Source organism: Wyeomyia smithii, chromosome 2 (assembly GCF_029784165.1).
Source record: "Wyeomyia smithii strain HCP4-BCI-WySm-NY-G18 chromosome 2, ASM2978416v1, whole genome shotgun sequence".
Taxonomy (NCBI): domain Eukaryota; kingdom Metazoa; phylum Arthropoda; class Insecta; order Diptera; family Culicidae; genus Wyeomyia; species Wyeomyia smithii.
In genome coordinates, this window is record NC_073695.1 from 83,999,850 (window position 1) to 84,017,400 (window position 17,551).

Genomic DNA, 17,551 nt, shown 5'->3' on the forward strand with positions numbered 1-17,551 from the left:
TAGATTATCAGTCTAGTTAAATACGAACTTAAGGGAAATATGACTAAAGTGACAAATAGATTCACATGACGAAAAAAAAATTTTTTCATGTAAAATACTTGGCGATTTTAGGGGTGCATTTTCTCAACAGAAAACAATCCAAAACTCGAAGCTGGCATTTTATAAAACAACTAAAGTGCTTTTATTTGATATCAAATCCAGATGCGTCATTTGGAAACTGACTAAAAAAGGACTAAACTCTTTTCTTGTCTTCTTTTTTCTTTTACTAGATTTTCAAATTCAGGCGCCTGACTCCGATGTAGACGTTAGTCCAACGTCAAAAAGTTAAAAGAAAAATTTTACTGAAATTCACCAGTTCACATCATCGAGTTAATTTCCAAACCTATTGCAAGAAAAACAGTAACGTAAGACAAACTGTCATTACTCCATTGATGGTAACGAAAGCCTTTACTCTACCACTAACCTCTAGCAATACTCAGAGAGAGAGATAGGCGGACAGAATGTTGTGAGCCAAACGAACTGTCATAATCTGAGCCAAACGAACAAGAAAAGTGAAAACTCATTGCATTGCAATTAGGTTCAATAAAGGACGTGTTTATTGTCATACGTTTTTTTTTTTGTTCTATTGCTAAACAATGAATTAGTAATGCTTTAAAATTGCATCAAACAGAGTGATTTTTAACCGGAAGCTCACAAACCCTTTGTATGGTCAACAAGATAATAATCAATTGTGATAAAAGCAAAGCCTTGGTGCTACATTCTAATCCAGAACTCGATCTTCTGTTTATTAATACACAAACCTCGCAGCCAACTGTTTTAGTGTACACGACAATTGCGGGCCTAGCGCTACAATCCTATTGACACTAACAGTCTCTCCCGAGTTGAGACTCAAACCTACGACGACTGGCTTATTAAGCCAGCATCGTTTTCAGAGACCACCTGGAAAGTCTATGAATCAATTGTGGTAAAAGTGTATAAAGTTAAACATGAACATAAAATTTAACACCTTCACGGTTTTGCGATGCACTTTATTATTCCCCTGAACTTTCATTGTCACCGCCGAATAAACGAGCAGAATGAAAAAGTTAGTCAACAATGCGCTTCGAGAAGAAATCTGGCATCTCTGACATTTGAAACCCAGTTGTCAAGTTGGCGTGTTTTTTCATCGCCTATCTCTCCCTTTCTCTCTCTCTCTCTCTCTCTCTCTCGCCGAATAAAGGAGCAGAATGAAAAAGTTAGTCAACAATGCGCTTTGAGAAGAAATCTGGCATCTCTGACATTTGAAACCCAGTTGTCAAGTTGGCGTGTTTTTTCCATCGCCTATCTCTCCCTTTCTCTCTCTCTCTCTCTCTCTCTCTCTCTCTCGCCGAATAAAGGAGCAGAATGAAAAAGTTTGTCAACAATGCGCTTTGAGAAGAAATCTGGCATCTCTGACATTTGAAACCCAGTTGCCAATTTGGCGTGTTTTTTCATCGCCTATCTATCCCTTTCTCTCTCTCTATCTCTCTCTCTCTCCCTTTCTCTCTCTCTCTCTTTCTCTCTCTCTCCCTCTCTCTCTCTCTCTCCTTCTCTCTCTCTCTGATATCTCTACCGGAAACCACGAGTATAGGTTTGATGCTGAATGTCTAAAAGCGTCGCACACTGAGATATTTTTACTGAGCTTAGCGAAAAATGTACCGAGAATTCAACAACTGAATCCGCAGTAGAAAACTTGGCGAAAGTTTTCGTTAATCGAACTGTCAAAACCAACTGACAGCCACGGTAGAATAAACCAATGAACATTGAAATATTCTACTGAATCTCATTAATACTGAAACAGTTGCTGAAACGTTGCTGGTTCAGTAAATACTAACTACCGGCATCCGTCAACGACAATCAGAACAACGACACTTAAGAAATATTACCTCACACTAATGGACAGTCATCAGGATTATCTCAATCTATTCTATTTCAGCAGAAACATTGAAAAGTCGCATTTAATATTCATCCATGTTGTCTAGTATGTCAAATATATATTTCTGTACATTTTTTCTGGTAATTGTGTTTCATTTGCATTTTTATATAATATTATTTGTAGAAATGAGTGCAAATGTTGATTTGAAACCAATTGCAATTTTTGAACTGTTTTTATCTACTACAAAATAATGTTTTCCTCTTTTTACATAACAACTTATATATCTAGAATGAATTTGAATTCACTCAGTCTTATTGCATTCATGTTTACACTAGTATTACCTACTCTTGCATGCTACATTATTCTTGTGCTTACACAACTCATTTTACTACCAAAGGTTATTTTTGATTTTAGCTCCGATATAACGTTAACAAAACGAAAATATGTAGTACTTTGATGATTGTTGTCTAAATTAATGCACTGTAATATTATTTTCACATCGCAGTTACGCATTATAAGTTACTTTTTTTCTTTTCCAACGTCATAAATCGAGAAACTGGGCGTTACTTTCATAGAATTCTAACAGACTTTCCTCCCGCTATGGTTAGTTCTGCTGCACCAAAATTGACTGCTTCTAAGGTTGAGTAGAATTGTTTATCAGTTGCTACGCAATCCACCGAAAAAAATATAGAGATTGGCATAGTCTTCGAAAACCGATAATAATACCTACTATCAACAGGTATAGCCATGTTCTTCCACGTCCGGAAACATTCCCCTCCCCATCTCCTTGCAGTATGCAAACTTTCACAACTAGTTGTGGTATGTAGTTGTTTGCGGAAACCGGATCGTCTTCCTGTGAAAATAAAACATTTCTACTGACTCCTCTATTGGCAGATGTATTGTTATACCAACTTACAACCTAAGGAATAATTTCGCGCAGTGAATTTCTATCAGCCTTTTTTTCGCAAATTCGATTCCAATAAAATCAAATGCAATGTGTAACAATTTAATAATTCAATAAGGGTCAGTTTGAACTGCAATAAATATGACGGAAATGTACATTTAACCATCTGTCTACTGCATGCTGATGCCGGGGAGAAATCTTCTAAATATGATGCTAAATCCTCTACCTACCTTCTTGGGTTTGGATTTCAATGACGCTCAGCGAATGACACGTTGATTAGATTGTTTCGTGAAATACTGTATGCAATGATGAAGCATGCCTTGCCAGCATGTCGTCCTTCTCCTCTGCCGTTTTTGTAGAACCCAAGAACCTACAACACAAGTTGGAATATGTTTGAATTATTTAAAAATTATACACCCAACGCAAACGGGGAATATTTTATTACTTTCGGGCAATTTTTTATTACTTTTTGTGTCTCATGACTGCGCATTATACACAAAAAGTAACAAACGAAAAGTAATAAAAATTATGACGGCCACACGCTTGTATGTGTTTCTGCAGGAGAACATACAGCCAAGCACCGCAATGCATGTGTTGGCGAGACTTCACTCGCTGCATTTGTATTGATGCAACGATCTGGTTCATTTTTGTCTCCCTTCATCCACACATAATCAGAATCTCAACCGTCAACCTCAAATGTCCAATTAGAAACACTTTCGTTTCGTCCCCCAGTGTTTACTTGAAATGGAAATATGTAATACTGTCTGACCAGAGTTGCCGAAGTTGCGAATATTGTTCTGGATGGGCACGAGTTTTGTATATTCAAACAGGTCCAAATGAGTTTCCATGAACCAATGATTATGTGCTGTAAATAGCTTACAAGAAAGCGAATGTTTTTATTTTTCTCTGACGCAGTTTACAGATCGTGATGTCATTTTAAGGCGCATTTCAAGTCTTTGAAATTATCAACGTTTGCATACTCTATGACGGGGAAAATGTTGCTTGGCAGCTCTTGTCATATTTTTTCGCTACTCCGTATGAATACAACGAGCGAACTAATACACGCCCACCGGATGAATTGGAGATTGAAAAAACTTGTAACATGTGCAACTTATGCGACGGTGTGTGATTTTTTTTGACTTGAGGTGGAAAGGGAGCATTTTTCGGCAGAAAAAACGTTGCATGTGGTTGAAACGACCATTATTAGATAGTCGTACTCTCATAACACGTGCTAAATATATGACAGTATGTGTTGTTACTTGACTGGGGAAGAATTTTATTGCTTTTTAAGTAATGGATTTGTTACCTAAAAGGCAATTTTGCGCTATTGCTTCTAAAGTAATAAGGAAAAGTTTTGCTCCTGCAGAAACACATACAAGCGTGTGGCCGTCATAATTTTTATTACTTTTTGTTTGTTACTTTTTGTGTATAATGCGCAGTCATAAGACACACAAAGTAATAAAAAATTGCCCGAAAGTAATAAAATATTCCCCGTTTGCGTTGGGTGTAACTACAGAGTATATGGGTGATGATTTGGATTGTTGTAAAGTTTGGATTTTCATTCTGCTTTAGTTTTTCCAAGATGCAAATGCCTCCTACTGTTCTTTGAAACACCTTGTCGATATTAGTTCCCTGCAAAAAAAAAATATTCCGATACATATTAAAAATAAATTACTTTCAAATAACGCTCTTTAAACGAAATCAAAAAAAAAACAGAGGATGTATAGTATTTTAAAAATTACTCGGCGTTTCTATAATCACGTTAGGTTTGAAACTTAAAATAGATAAAAAGTCCTATAATTACTTGAAACCCATTGGCGTTCACGGGAGCGTAAAAAAATTCGAAGCTGACGATTAACAGAAGACCGCGCATGGTGCAACTGCCGGAATGTATGTTTTATCAAATCAGGAATATGACAAAAGTAATCATTTTGTTCGTTTTTTCAAGGATTATGTCAACATTCTCTCCTTCGGCTAGCTTCATAAAACACCACAGGTGGCGCACTATTTTCTGCTGAATTCGTCAATCGTTACTAGATGGATGAAAATGGTGAAAACAAAAACAATTTTTTCCCACAACCAAACCCAAGAAAATATCAAAACTTTCGCAGTAGCAAGGTTGCGTTTTCATTACAAATATTAACCAATATGTGGGGTCTATTGCTGATGTTTGCTATGGAACGGAAGCGCGTGTTTAATGGTAGTAACAGCCAGGTTACAGCAATCGAAACTGTACTTTAAAAATCAATAGAGAATGCAAACATTGAAATTTTCGCAGGTTTTATGTAGCCATCACCAATAGTTCTTGTTCAACCTCGACTTTTTCACAATTGCAGCCAGAAGACATCTTCATAGTGTTTTTAAGTCAACATGTTTGCTTCAAAAAACAAAGGAGCAAAAATTTAATTCCTAACGTTTGTAAACTATTTTTAAAACAACGTCTGAAGTGTGCCATGACTCATGAGAGGAAAGTTGCTGTGCCACAACCAATCTCATACATTTATGGATTATCTGGTGGATTATTTCACAAATATGTAACGTGCTCTGAAAAACTCTGAGGGCTAGAACTTTTCACAGATACAGAAAAGCATAATTATATAGATTTATATAGCCTGCATCCTCGCCAAAACTGTCATCTGTAACTCATGAAATTTTGATAGATCGAAGTAAGAAGCTTAGGTATTTCATTATTCAATGCACGGCATGTACAACCTTCAATTTACATTTTCCAACGGAGCTTCTAAATGAAGCATGGGTTGATTTTTGAATCGCTAATGTAGATTTCGTGTCACTCTATATCTTTTTTTCGATGAAGAGAAACCACCGATTTCTTTTTATGTGTCACAACGATTTTTTTTCTGTGGTTATTGCCTTTACTGAGTTACTAAGCCAGCTACCGTGATCGGATTTGCAATGATGTCGAAAACCGCAAAAATGTCCTTTGTGAAAGCTTTTTTCCTCAAGATTCTAATAATAGCTAATTTTTTAGCATGACGAGAAACAGCATCAAGGTTTGACCTGTGTCAGTTTACTGCTCTTGGAAATAAAAACATAGTCACTTTGAAGTAACTCATTTTGATTGGAAATTGGAAATTCACTCTTTTTAGAAAAGTTTAATGGTATCATCATCATTCCACATGAAACACGATGATTCTTTTTCATGAACAAAACCTAAATTTTCAGAGAAAATACTGCTTTAAAAAATCGACGGCATTCGACATTTAGAAAACACTAGCTAGATTAACAATAAATTAAGCAGTCTATAACTTTCCCATCTTTTAAAGCAGTTTTTTTCGCTCAAAATTGAAAATTCTGTTCATTACGACGAACGTATGTTCCACAAGGCGAGACAAGCAGGCATTATTTTAACATCATGAAAATAAACTTCATTATAAGCAACAAAGTTTTTTATTACATGTTTCATGTTCAGGATGGCAATATAAATCCGGTTATACAGCATTTAGTTTCAAAAGTGCGACAGAAAATCGACATTCGTTGAATCGCTCAACTTTCATTACTGACAAACATTCTACTTTATTGTTGGTAACAGTATGTAGTTGTAGCGAGCGCTTCGAAAATTAGTACAAACTCGAGCTTAGTCCCTTGTTCAACAAAGTTGCGGATCGTGTTGTTTTCTATTATGTCCGTATGACTCGGATGACGCAAAGACAATGAATTCAGTCATTGTATAATCGAACGAATGGTGATGTTCGGGTCTATTCCGGTTTATTTAAAGTTTGTGGAAGTTAATCCAAAGCTAGGAACAGATAGTAGATAGCATTTTAACGAAAGCTTAACAGAAATAAATATAAAAACAATTGATCTTTAATAAAAAAAATCCAAAGGAGTAAAAAATACGAGTAATCTAAGAATTACCTAGTTAGGTTTTTTTCTTCTAAATTTCTAAGGCTTCCCCACAGTTTCCTATACCTAATCGTGTTTTGTAGCAGGTGGTGTCTAAACAACTCAATATCGAAAAATTTTATTATTATTTTTTTCAAAAACAAGCGTGCGACTCTGACATTTCGATTATTTTTTCTATAATTAAATCTTAATTTCTACCTGTCATTATAGTTTTGCTCACATATGAAGGTTATCAAAACAGGGCAAAAGATGTTTTAAATTCCGTTTCCTAGAAAATTTGGAAGATAAGGCAGTCGTTTTATAAACCTATCAAATATAGAAAACGTGGGTTATTCAACTGAGAAGTTCTGAATCATTAGCATCACTGTCTCTTGGGCTTTGATTTTATTCAATCATATTACACTCGCTAAAAAGAAAAACAAATAGAACAAAAACAAGAAATCATGCAATTTTTTTGTCTGAGTAACCCAAAAAGCGTCGACCAATAACAGATAAGCGAAAATATAAGAGCTCCAGCCCGTCGTTTCGGAGCAAAATCGCAAGAGTTTAGACGAACAGAGTTGGTTGGCTCGGGAGCACCCTGCTTGCAGTATTTCAGTCCACTAAGTATGCCACAGCTGAGCCGCCTACTACCGCTCCAAGGTTGCAGGGATGGATCGAATACATGCTGGTACTCACCTACGGCATTACGCGAAAAATGATTTTGCTTTCTATCTATCCTCATAAAGCTTCGCGTGTGCGTGTTCAAGAACAATCTTTGTAGATTTTCTGTTGTCACTGTTGTCTAATATACCTTATAAATGACATGCAAAGATGCGTTTGGCAAAGAAAACAATATGGCCCTAAAGCTCAAACTGGAAAAAAGGAATATTATAGCTATTTAACCATTCTTGTGAATTTTGGAGCCCATAGCCACATCGAAAACGCATCAAAAGCTCTCTTCCACTTCAACGCGAACGTTAACCATGCGCCTCCTTTCACTTTTGAATCGATGGAGACGCCAAATTACCATTGCAGGGAACGAGCGATTTGGATCTGCAGCTCGATAGCAATATTCTAGAGAAAAACTTTCTTTTACAAAGTTGTTACATATGAGGAGGTGGTCATTTTTATATTTCCACAAATTAAGGTAACCAAAGTTTTCTAAATGCAGATAGAACTGAAGATTGTTCTACAATGTTCCAGTTCCGTTAATTTCAGGCAACTTTCTAAAAAAAAGCTTTTCTCTATTTTTTAAAACAATTGATTTAGAATTACTTTACAATTCATAAATCATAATTAGGTGACAATGAAACAATTTTCGTCGCTATGAATTTTCAGTACGGAAACGACATTGTTTGATTCAAAAAGGAACAATCTTTTTCTTCTGTTTATTTTGTTTCGCGTTTTTTGAAAAACTAATATGAAAAACACTTACAGATCAAGATAAAACCTTAATTTGTGATATGTGACAATTTTGTTTAAGAAAGTTTTTCGCTATAGTATTGCTATCGAGTTTCTGATCCAAATTTCTCCCTAAACTCGTTTCCACGAACGCTGTGTAATCGTTAATTGGCGTCTCCATCGATTCAACAGTGACAACGGCTAACATTCGCGTTGGGGTGGGTGGGAGCTTTGAACACTTTTTGATATGGCTAGGGGCATCAAAATGCACAGGCATAAAAGTCTTTCATTTTTTCCAGTTCGAGCCTTGAGGCTACATCTGCAGTTTTTTGTGATTTAGTAAAATAGCTCTAAATCGGTTTTTTTTTTTCTAAAGATAGAAAAACGAAGTTGCACAAAACTGACGGGGCTACAACATTGTAGAACATCATTTAACTCTATCTGCAAAGATCAGAAATTTCGATGCTGGATTTCATCGGAACTTTTGGCCATTTTAATTTGTGATTACAGGGAAATGTGTGCTCTATCATACTGCACAATTTTGCAAAACAATGTTTTTCTCTGGAATAAGTATTACTACTAAATTCGTTCCCTAGAACACTGTGCAATGGTAATTTGGCGTCTCCCCCGATTTAACAGTAGAAGGAGGCGCATGGTTAACGTTCGCGTTGAAATGGGGTGGAGCTTCTGACGCGTTTTTGAAATGGACACCAAAATTCACAAGAATGGTTTAATAGTTATAATCTTTCACTTGTACTTCTAGTTTGAGCATTAATCCAAATTTACAATAAAATCTATTAAGTCTAGCAGAAACTATAGCGATCCTAGTAATTTTGACGGTTTTCGAATAAACAACCTTCCAGGGCCGTTTTACCCCATTTGGCACATTTGGATTATACATGACATTGAAGCTCTTGAGTTGCTCTACAAAACGCCATATTCAGATATTTTTTCTGGTGATGTTGAGAAGAGTAGGATGACCCTGAAATTTGACAATTTTTGCATTTGCATTTTGCAAAAATGCATTTATTTCGTCATGGTACCTCTTTGCCATATATTGTGACCATACGTTTTGAAATACTCTTAGTGTAGAATAATACCACAAACTTTTAGAAAAATCCATCAAGTCTAGCAGGAGTTATTGCACTTTTTAGTATTTGGACGTTTTTGGACATATCATTTTGAAGGGCCGTTTCACCCCACTCAACCTCAATAAAAAAAATTGAAATTTTGCAAAACTTCCTACCTTGAATAGACAAACAAACGCTGAAAATTTAAGCCCAACCGGAGAACATTAAAACAACATGCGGTTGCGTCTCTCGCGAACTGGCTCTTAAGCAATTCCATATAAAATGTCCCTATTTTGAAATATATTTTTAGTTGCCGTTTTTGATTCAGCTGAAACTTTGATGTCATTTTGTACTACTGGTATTTATGTGAATAATAATTTTGTCTTAATTCCCTACCTAACTCCAATTGAGAGTTCTAAATTTTATTTTACCTACCAGTCCACATAAGCACTGAGGATGACTGTATGTCACAGTCGAAATATATATTCGCGCGGACTGAATTTCAATATTTATTTCCCAAATTTCTAGTAGAGTCTAACGGAAACCGATAATTATTTCTTAAATCACTCTGCTAAGACGCTCAATATAGATTTTCCAAATTTTGTCCTTCCGATAAAATTATACATTATTTTTCCGGAAAAATATATCAAAAAATTAGGTAAAATTTGATTTAATTAAACTCATTAAACTCGTGTTCTAACTTTTTTATGAAAACAAAAGAATTGCTTAACATTGATGGTTGTCCGATCATGGAGAAACGAGGAACGGGCTTTCGAGTACACATTTTTCAACCACACCAGGTATCTCTGACGATAACACTACTGTCGCAGAGCAAAGTGTTGTTTTTGCACTTGGTGGTGAAGTATTCCACGAAAAACTAGAATATCTCCCCTAGCAATGGTGGTACCCATGCACTGGTTTCTTGTTAATCGCTTCTTTTTTCATGGAAAAGAGTTAACAGAAAAAAAATGTGATGGAATAAATAATACTGTTTTATAATAGCATGAAGTCACGCTCATCGAAGCCTACATACAATAATCAGTGATAGCATGAACTCGTGCAAAGTTGAACTGTGTAACACTTTTCCAGATTTGAATCCAACTTGAATCTGCTTCCTCTCGATAGTTTGAGTTTTTTTGCACTGCACCCTCTGATCGATTGAGTTTAAATGCGTGCAATGCATGCAGTGCACGATGTTTCCAACGATGCAGGCGATGATGTGACGCGATGAGTTTCGTTTTTAGATCGATTTTATGCTTTCAAAGGACAATGCAACAAACTGTTACAGCAGACGCGGCGCGAATTTCATCGCAATTCGATTTTTATGCAATTGTTGTTATGCAGGATTCAAACTCAAATCTAACTCAAGTGTAATGCACTGTTAGTAGGGTTTACGTGCAAACCGAAAATAAATGTGCAAGCAAGTTTTAAAACTCACTTGGATACGAGTGCAAAGTCACACTGCCTACTCTGACAATAATAAATAAGCAGCAGCAGCTGTTACTGTGTGACAATTAATCAACAGTTACGTCAAAATAGCTCTTAGTTTTTCGGTTCGCTTCACGAGCAATTGAACGCGTTAATTGAAATTTGATATAGGATTGGTTTGAATTATTTAATTAAATTTATAAGTGGTGTAATCTGTGCTTGTCATCAACACGAGAAAAGACGTTGATTGAAGAAGCCAATAACTTTCGACAGTATAATTTATTCTCCCCCTGCTCCCCTAGTAGATTGATATTCAACAACTTCTAGAGCAGAAGCGAGACTCGAAGGTTCGGTGAGTAGCAACGTTCGAGAAGGGAAAAACATGAATATGAAATAAGTTCTGATTAATATAAACTTCTAATGAACACATACAAAAATAAAAACTTTGCGTAAATTTTATCTTTAGAGTATTTTAAATGTTCCAACTTGTACAATATAGGCTTCGGTTTCGGAAAATACTACTAAAAAAGGTTTGATTTGTTTGCAGTGGCTGCCACCGCTAACTAAAAACTCAACGTCTTCAATACGCTAACCGAACAACGAACATTTGGGTGTAAACCGTCCGAAAAAAATAAAATTCTGCTGTAACGGAACGACCAGAATGTGAGACTAATTATTTGGTTAATTCGAGTACCGATGGTAGCTGGACTGACTAGTGCGATAGTCAAAACCCACTATTATGCAATGTAGTTTTACGTTTTGCTATAGGTTTATATCTACCGTGCTAGCTTGATAGGACAGCTGCACCTGAAGCACTGATTAGTACAAATTAGTCAGGTGAAGTTGCTCACCAAAACATGATAACAGGAAACGAAAGTCATGAGCAGGCACGAAATGATTGGTAGAACAGAACTCCACAGTCACACTACCATTAGGCATTATTAGTACGGTGCTGGACGGAAACGCCCTGACCGCACAAATTTCACGAGTCTTAATTGGATTCCCGATTAGTACGAGATTGCAAATATCAAGGTTACAACAAAATTTGCTGTTAGTGTTAAAATAACGTTCGTAACTCAATGTGTTAGGATTACAAATGTTGTTTTGAATCTGGTATGAGTCCGAAAAAGTTTTGCTAAAACAAGAGATTTTTGAAGATTTAATCACCTACTGTCGTTGGAAAAATCTGTAATGAATTTATAACTGTAATGAATTTACAGTTATGAACTTTTCACTCTATCTTGTTCGGGCTTTCATTACTCGAACAGTGGAGCGCCAAATTATTATAATTAATCTCCATGGCTTCCGCGCTTACGATTACGATTACGGTGGGAGGCAAACAGTCAGAACCGTCGAAACACTTTATCCAGTACTACTCATAATTGCTTGTAGGATGTAGAGCTCGCCGTTCTAGTTTAGTTTTGACAACAACAGCATATATCTTTGTAGCTCAATCTGTCATTCAACAAATACTATCGTTATCAAAAAAATGGCTTTATTCCTAAATATCAACAATACAATAGAACTTTCTAGAGAGTAGGAATTCTAAATTCACCAAATTGAACTTGAGTTTATCTTATATGTGAAGGTTCAATTCCCTGAAGATTTTTAGTCGCCTCTGTGGCCAGAATTTGCATGAGCGTTCTTCATGAGCTTTTCAAGCATATCTTAAAGGGGCCAATGTGGTTATAAACACTCGACTTAATATTAATTGAGCTAAACAAAAACACACCATTTCCTCGATTCGACTTCTTCTGATCTAGTTTTCGAATTCCTTATATGTACCGCAAGACGGGTTTGTTACGTGTTTTAGGCTCATACCTTACGACCAACCGTTTGTCGTTTTCCTTCCGACACACATGTAATTGTTTTTTTCACGTGACCATGTGACATAACGCTGTCCCTACGTTTATGTTTATTGCTACAAATTTTCATGACTTTGGGTATTCTTAGCAGTCACGCTACTGCAAAACACACGGGTACTTGCAGCAATATCGTGATACGCGTAATTAAACGCCTTAACCTTTGTATTCTTCTCTTGAAACATGACATTGTTCATCACTTTTCTATCGCAAACCTGGTGCTTTTGTGTTCGACGTTCATTTATACACGGCAAGTAGCTACATGAACAGCTAGACTTCAATGAGCTGGGCATGTAGCTAGAATGCCGGAGGAGCTACCAACAGAGGCTATATTCAGTAAGTAAGTGGGTATTTTTTTTCTGAAGGATGAAGTTATTATCTACAATTTTGCCGAAAACATTACACAAAATAAACAAATTCCACACCATTCCACATTTATTTTTTCCATCAACAAAACCATTTTTAAACAAGCAACTTTAGCATATAGGAACATTTGTCCAAGGGTCCAGTCAAATTACATTTTGATTGGAATTATTCAGTTAAAATATTGATACTAATATTAATAGAGTAGCTGAATTAGATATTAGAGCAAGTTCTCAGTCCGATATTCGTATTACATTCGCTAGCTTGCTCTCGCAAGGATGATATCGGAACGAGCTATTTTTGTTTACTCGTTTGCCATGCACAGTGTAGCGGGTAGTTTAATTGATGCTGATCCTGAATATACTCCGTGATTACTCAAAGCACCGACTTCATAGACAATAAAACGAGTTACGAATTTAATAGCATCTTCTCTTTCCATATCATTATTGTAATTGTGAAATGAAATAGTCATTCCGCGTCGAACACTCGACAGAAACGGACGTGCAAAGTGGTCGTTCTATTACAATCCGGTCCGTGTGTACGAATAGCCAAACAAAAGAGTGTATTATTCGCGCTAAAGGCCAACTAGATTGTGAGTTGTGTCGCTACGTTCTGTACCCGGCTCGCAACTTTGGCTGTATTGGTGCAAAATACCAGCTGCAGTTTTGATCTGTGCACAGTGAATAGATCTTTCTAATTCAAGGCCATCATTTGACAGTCGAGTCGTGTCGCTGTGCTGAGTGATCTCACACCCGGCTCACTGCTGGTGGCTGTATTGGTGCTGCTGTACTGGTGCTGCTGGCTGCTTTGGGTGCAGCTTCGAACGATCGGACAACCACTGCTGGAAGGAAGAAGTAAATAGGTACGTGTTCTTGTCGGCGCTAGTGCGCTAGTGCGCTACATTTAGCGCGATGGATATAGATCCCTCGCCTCCCGTGCCACCATCCCCGAACCCTCTTGACCCTGACCCTTCTGTTACCCCCTCCCCTGTTCATTCTCCAGTCCCCCCTCGCCCCAGGCTTTACCCGGACGGATCTCAACAGGGCAGCTATACTGTTTATTTTCGTCCAAAGGCAGGAGTGAATTCAAAGCGATTAAACATACTGCAAATTTCTAAAGACCTGACGAAGGGGTACAAGGCCGTGACCGAAATTTCCAAGGTCCGACCTAACAAGCTCCGTGTCGTGGTCAGTGATCTGGCACAGGCCAATGCTATCGCTTGCTCTGAGCTCTTCACACGCGAGTATCGCGTTTACATACCCGCACGAGACGTGGAGATCGACGGTGTCATAACCGATTCGAGTCTGTCTGTCGAGTGTATCCTAAAAAGCGCAACCGATTGCTTCAAAAATACCGAAACACAGGCGAAGATTTTGGATTGTAAGCAATTGCGGTCCATGTCTCTTGTCGGCGGTAAAAAAGTTTACACTCCGTCAGACTCGTTTCGCGTTACGTTTGCCGGATCTGCACTCCCTAGCCACGTCTCGATCGACCGGGTTCGTCTGCCTGTGCGATTGTATGTACCCCGTGTTATGAATTGCACCAATTGCAAGCAGTTAGGCCACACAGCCGCCTACTACTGCAATAAGGCACGATGTAGCAAGTGTAGGGAGACTCATGCGGAAGATTCTTGCAGTGTTAATGCTAAAAAATGTATTCACTGTGGGGAAAACCAGCATGAGCTCTCCACATGCCCGGTGTACATGCAGCGCAGAGATAAAATCAAGCGGTCACTTAAGGAGCGTTCAAAGCGTTCTTATGCTGAGATGCTGAAGAAGACCGTGACCACTTCTACCATAACATCGAACCCCTTTGATCTGTTGTCCTCTGATGAAACCGAATCTGACGATTCATCAGCGGGAACATCTTATGCCAATCCTGGGGAGTCTAGGAAGAGGAAAAATGTTTCTTCTCCTAAACTTCCCCGTAAAGGTCCTAAGATTTCCCAAAGTGTAATGAAAAGTACGAACAAACCAAACAGTGCTGCGGAAAAACCGAAGCAAACTCCTCCTGGGCTTGCAAATTTGAAGTCCCAGAAGGAGTTCCCAGCACTGCCAGGAACATCTAAAACCCCAGTTGTTCCTTTTGCACATCCAGTTGATGAAACAAACTCTGGATTAGTGAAATTTTCTGACATTGTGGACTGGATTTTTGAAAATTTCAATATACCCGATCCAATTAAAATTTTTCTTACAGCATTCCTCCCAACAGTTAGATCATTTTTGAAGCAGTTGACTGCCCAATGGCCCCTCCTTGCAGCGATTGTATCCTTCGATGCCTAATTCAACTGCGTATATGAAGGATTCTATCTCTGTCTTACAGTGGAATTGTAGAAGTATTTTACCAAAAATTGATTCGTTTAAAGTTTTGATAAATAAAAACAAATGCGATGCATTTTCCCTTTGTGAAACTTGGCTTACTTCAAATATTGATCTCAACTTCCATGATTTTAATATTATTCGCCTTGATAGAGATACCCCATATGGAGGAGTGCTTTTAGGGATTAAAAAGTGCTATTCTTTCTATCGTATTAACCTCCCCTCGATTCCAGGCATCGATGTTGTCGCATGTCAAATGACAATACAAGGTAAAGAGCTTTGTATTGCCTCAATATATATTCTACCCAGAGCACAGGTTGGGCAACGGCTGCTCTTTGATTTAATAGAACTTCTTCCCTCGCCACGTTTGATTTTGGGAGACTTCAACTCTCATGGCGTGGCTTGGGGTTCCCCCTACAATGATAACCGCTCCTCTTTAATCTATAACCTTTGCGATGACTTCGACATGACTATTTTAAACAACGGTGAATGACACGTATCCCGAAACCTCCAGCGCGCCCAAGCGCTCTGGATCTATCCTTATGTTCGACGTCGCTACGGTTGGATTGCACATGGAAGGTATTCCTCGATCCTCACGGTAGCGACCATCTGCCTATTCTTATTCCAATTACAAACGGGTCAACTCGCATGCGACCAATTGACATTCCGTATGACCTCACACGGAATGTCGATTGGAAGTTATACGAGGAAATGATTTCAAAAGCGGTCGAGTCGATTCAACATCACCCACCACTTGAAGAATACAACCTCCTCGCGGGCTTAATCCTCGACGCCGCGTTGCAAGCCCAAACGAAGAAATATCCCGGCGTAACGATCAAAGAGCGGCCTCCAACTCCGTGGTGGGACAAAGAGTGCTCCAATGTCTACACGCAAAGATCCGACGCGTTTTTGGCCTTCCAGAAGAGAGGTATACCCGACGACTATATACGGTATTCGGAGCTTAATACCAAGCTTAAAAGCCTGGCTAAAGCAAAGAAACGCGGATATTGGCGTCGGTTCGTGAACGAGACGTCGAGGGAGACATCGATGAGCACTCTTTGGAACACAGCCCGAAGAATGCGGAATCGCGTAACGGTCAACGAAAGCGAGGAGTCTTCAAGTCGGTGGATATTTAATTTTGCCAGGAAAGTATGTCCGGACTCTGTTCCTGAGCAAAACATTGTTCGCGATGCGTCTCCGGGCCACGACGCGATAGAATCACCTTTTACGATGGCAGAATTTTCAATTGCCCTTCTGTCCTGTAACAATAACGCGCCTGGGCTAGATAGAATCAAATTCAACTTGTTGAAGAATCTACCCGGCAATGCCAAGAGGCGCTTGTTGAACTTGTTCAATAAGTTCCTGGAGCAAAACATTGTACCGCAGGATTGGAGGCAAGTGAAGGTGATCGCCATCCAAAAACCAGGGAAACCAGCTTCTGATCACAACTCTTATAGGCCGATTGCAATGCTATCCTGTATCCGGAAATTGATGGAAAAAATGATACTCCGTCGTTTAAACCATTGGGTCGAATCAAATGGCCTATTATCGGATACTCAATTTGGCTTCCGCCGTGCCAAAGGGACGAATGATTGTCTTGCGCTGCTTTCAACAGATATTCAGCTGGCGTATGCTCGCAAAGAACAAATGGCGTCTGCGTTCTTGGACATTAAGGGGGCTTTTGATTCCGTTTCTATTGACATTCTTTCTGGCAAACTTCACCGACTAGGATTTTCTACAATTTTAAACAATTTTTTGCACAATTTGTTGTCCGAAATGCACATGCATTTTACGCACGGCGATTTGGCAACTTTTCGCATTAGCTACATGGGTCTTCCCCAGGGCTCATGTTTAAGCCCCCTTCTTTACAACTTTTATGTAAATGACATCGACGAATGTCCGGCAAATTCATGCACGATAAGACAACTTGCAGACGACAGTGTAATCTCTGTTACAGGAGCCAGAGCTGCCGATTTGCAAGGACCATTGCAAGATACCTTGGACAATTTGTCTGCTTGGGCTTTACAGCTAGGTATCGAATTCTCTCCGGAGAAGACTGAGATAGTAGTTTTTTCTAGGAAGCATGAACCTGCTCAGCTTCAAACACAATTAATGGGTAAAACGATTTCTCAGCTTTTGGTACACAAATATCTTGGTGTCTGGTTCGACTCTAAAGGCACCTGGGGTTGTCACGTGAGGTATCTGATGAAAAAATGTCAACAAAGAGTGAATTTTCTTCGTACAATAACCGGACAATGGTGGGGTGCCCACCCAGGAGACCTTATAAGGCTTTACCAAACAACGATACTGTCTGTTATTGAGTACGGGTGTTTCTGCTTCCGCTCCGCAGCAAACACACATTTGATCAAACTGGAGCGAATACAATATCGTTGTTTGCGTATCGCCTTGGGTTGCATGCAATCGACCCATACGATGAGTTTGGAGATCTTAGCTGGAGTACTACC

General features: G+C 38.5%; 1 long non-coding RNA gene across 10 annotated transcripts in view; it reads right to left on the bottom strand.

Moving 5' to 3' along the window:
• Positions 1–1,975: 1,975 nt before the first annotated feature.
• The window catches only part of LOC129721952 (uncharacterized), a 66,153-nt gene continuing 50,577 nt past the window's right edge, over positions 1,976–17,551 (bottom strand). For 6 of the 10 annotated variants that reach the window (XR_008727524.1, XR_008727522.1, XR_008727523.1 and 3 more), the window contains 4 exons: positions 3,029–4,430; positions 2,811–2,928; positions 2,625–2,747; positions 1,976–2,558 (listed from right to left, as the gene is read on the bottom strand). This is a non-coding gene — a long non-coding RNA (uncharacterized LOC129721952). The remainder of the gene's footprint in view (positions 2,559–2,624; positions 2,748–2,810; positions 2,929–3,028; positions 4,431–17,551) is intronic. The other 4 variants (XR_008727527.1, XR_008727526.1, XR_008727528.1 and 1 more) reach the window with 4 other exon arrangements.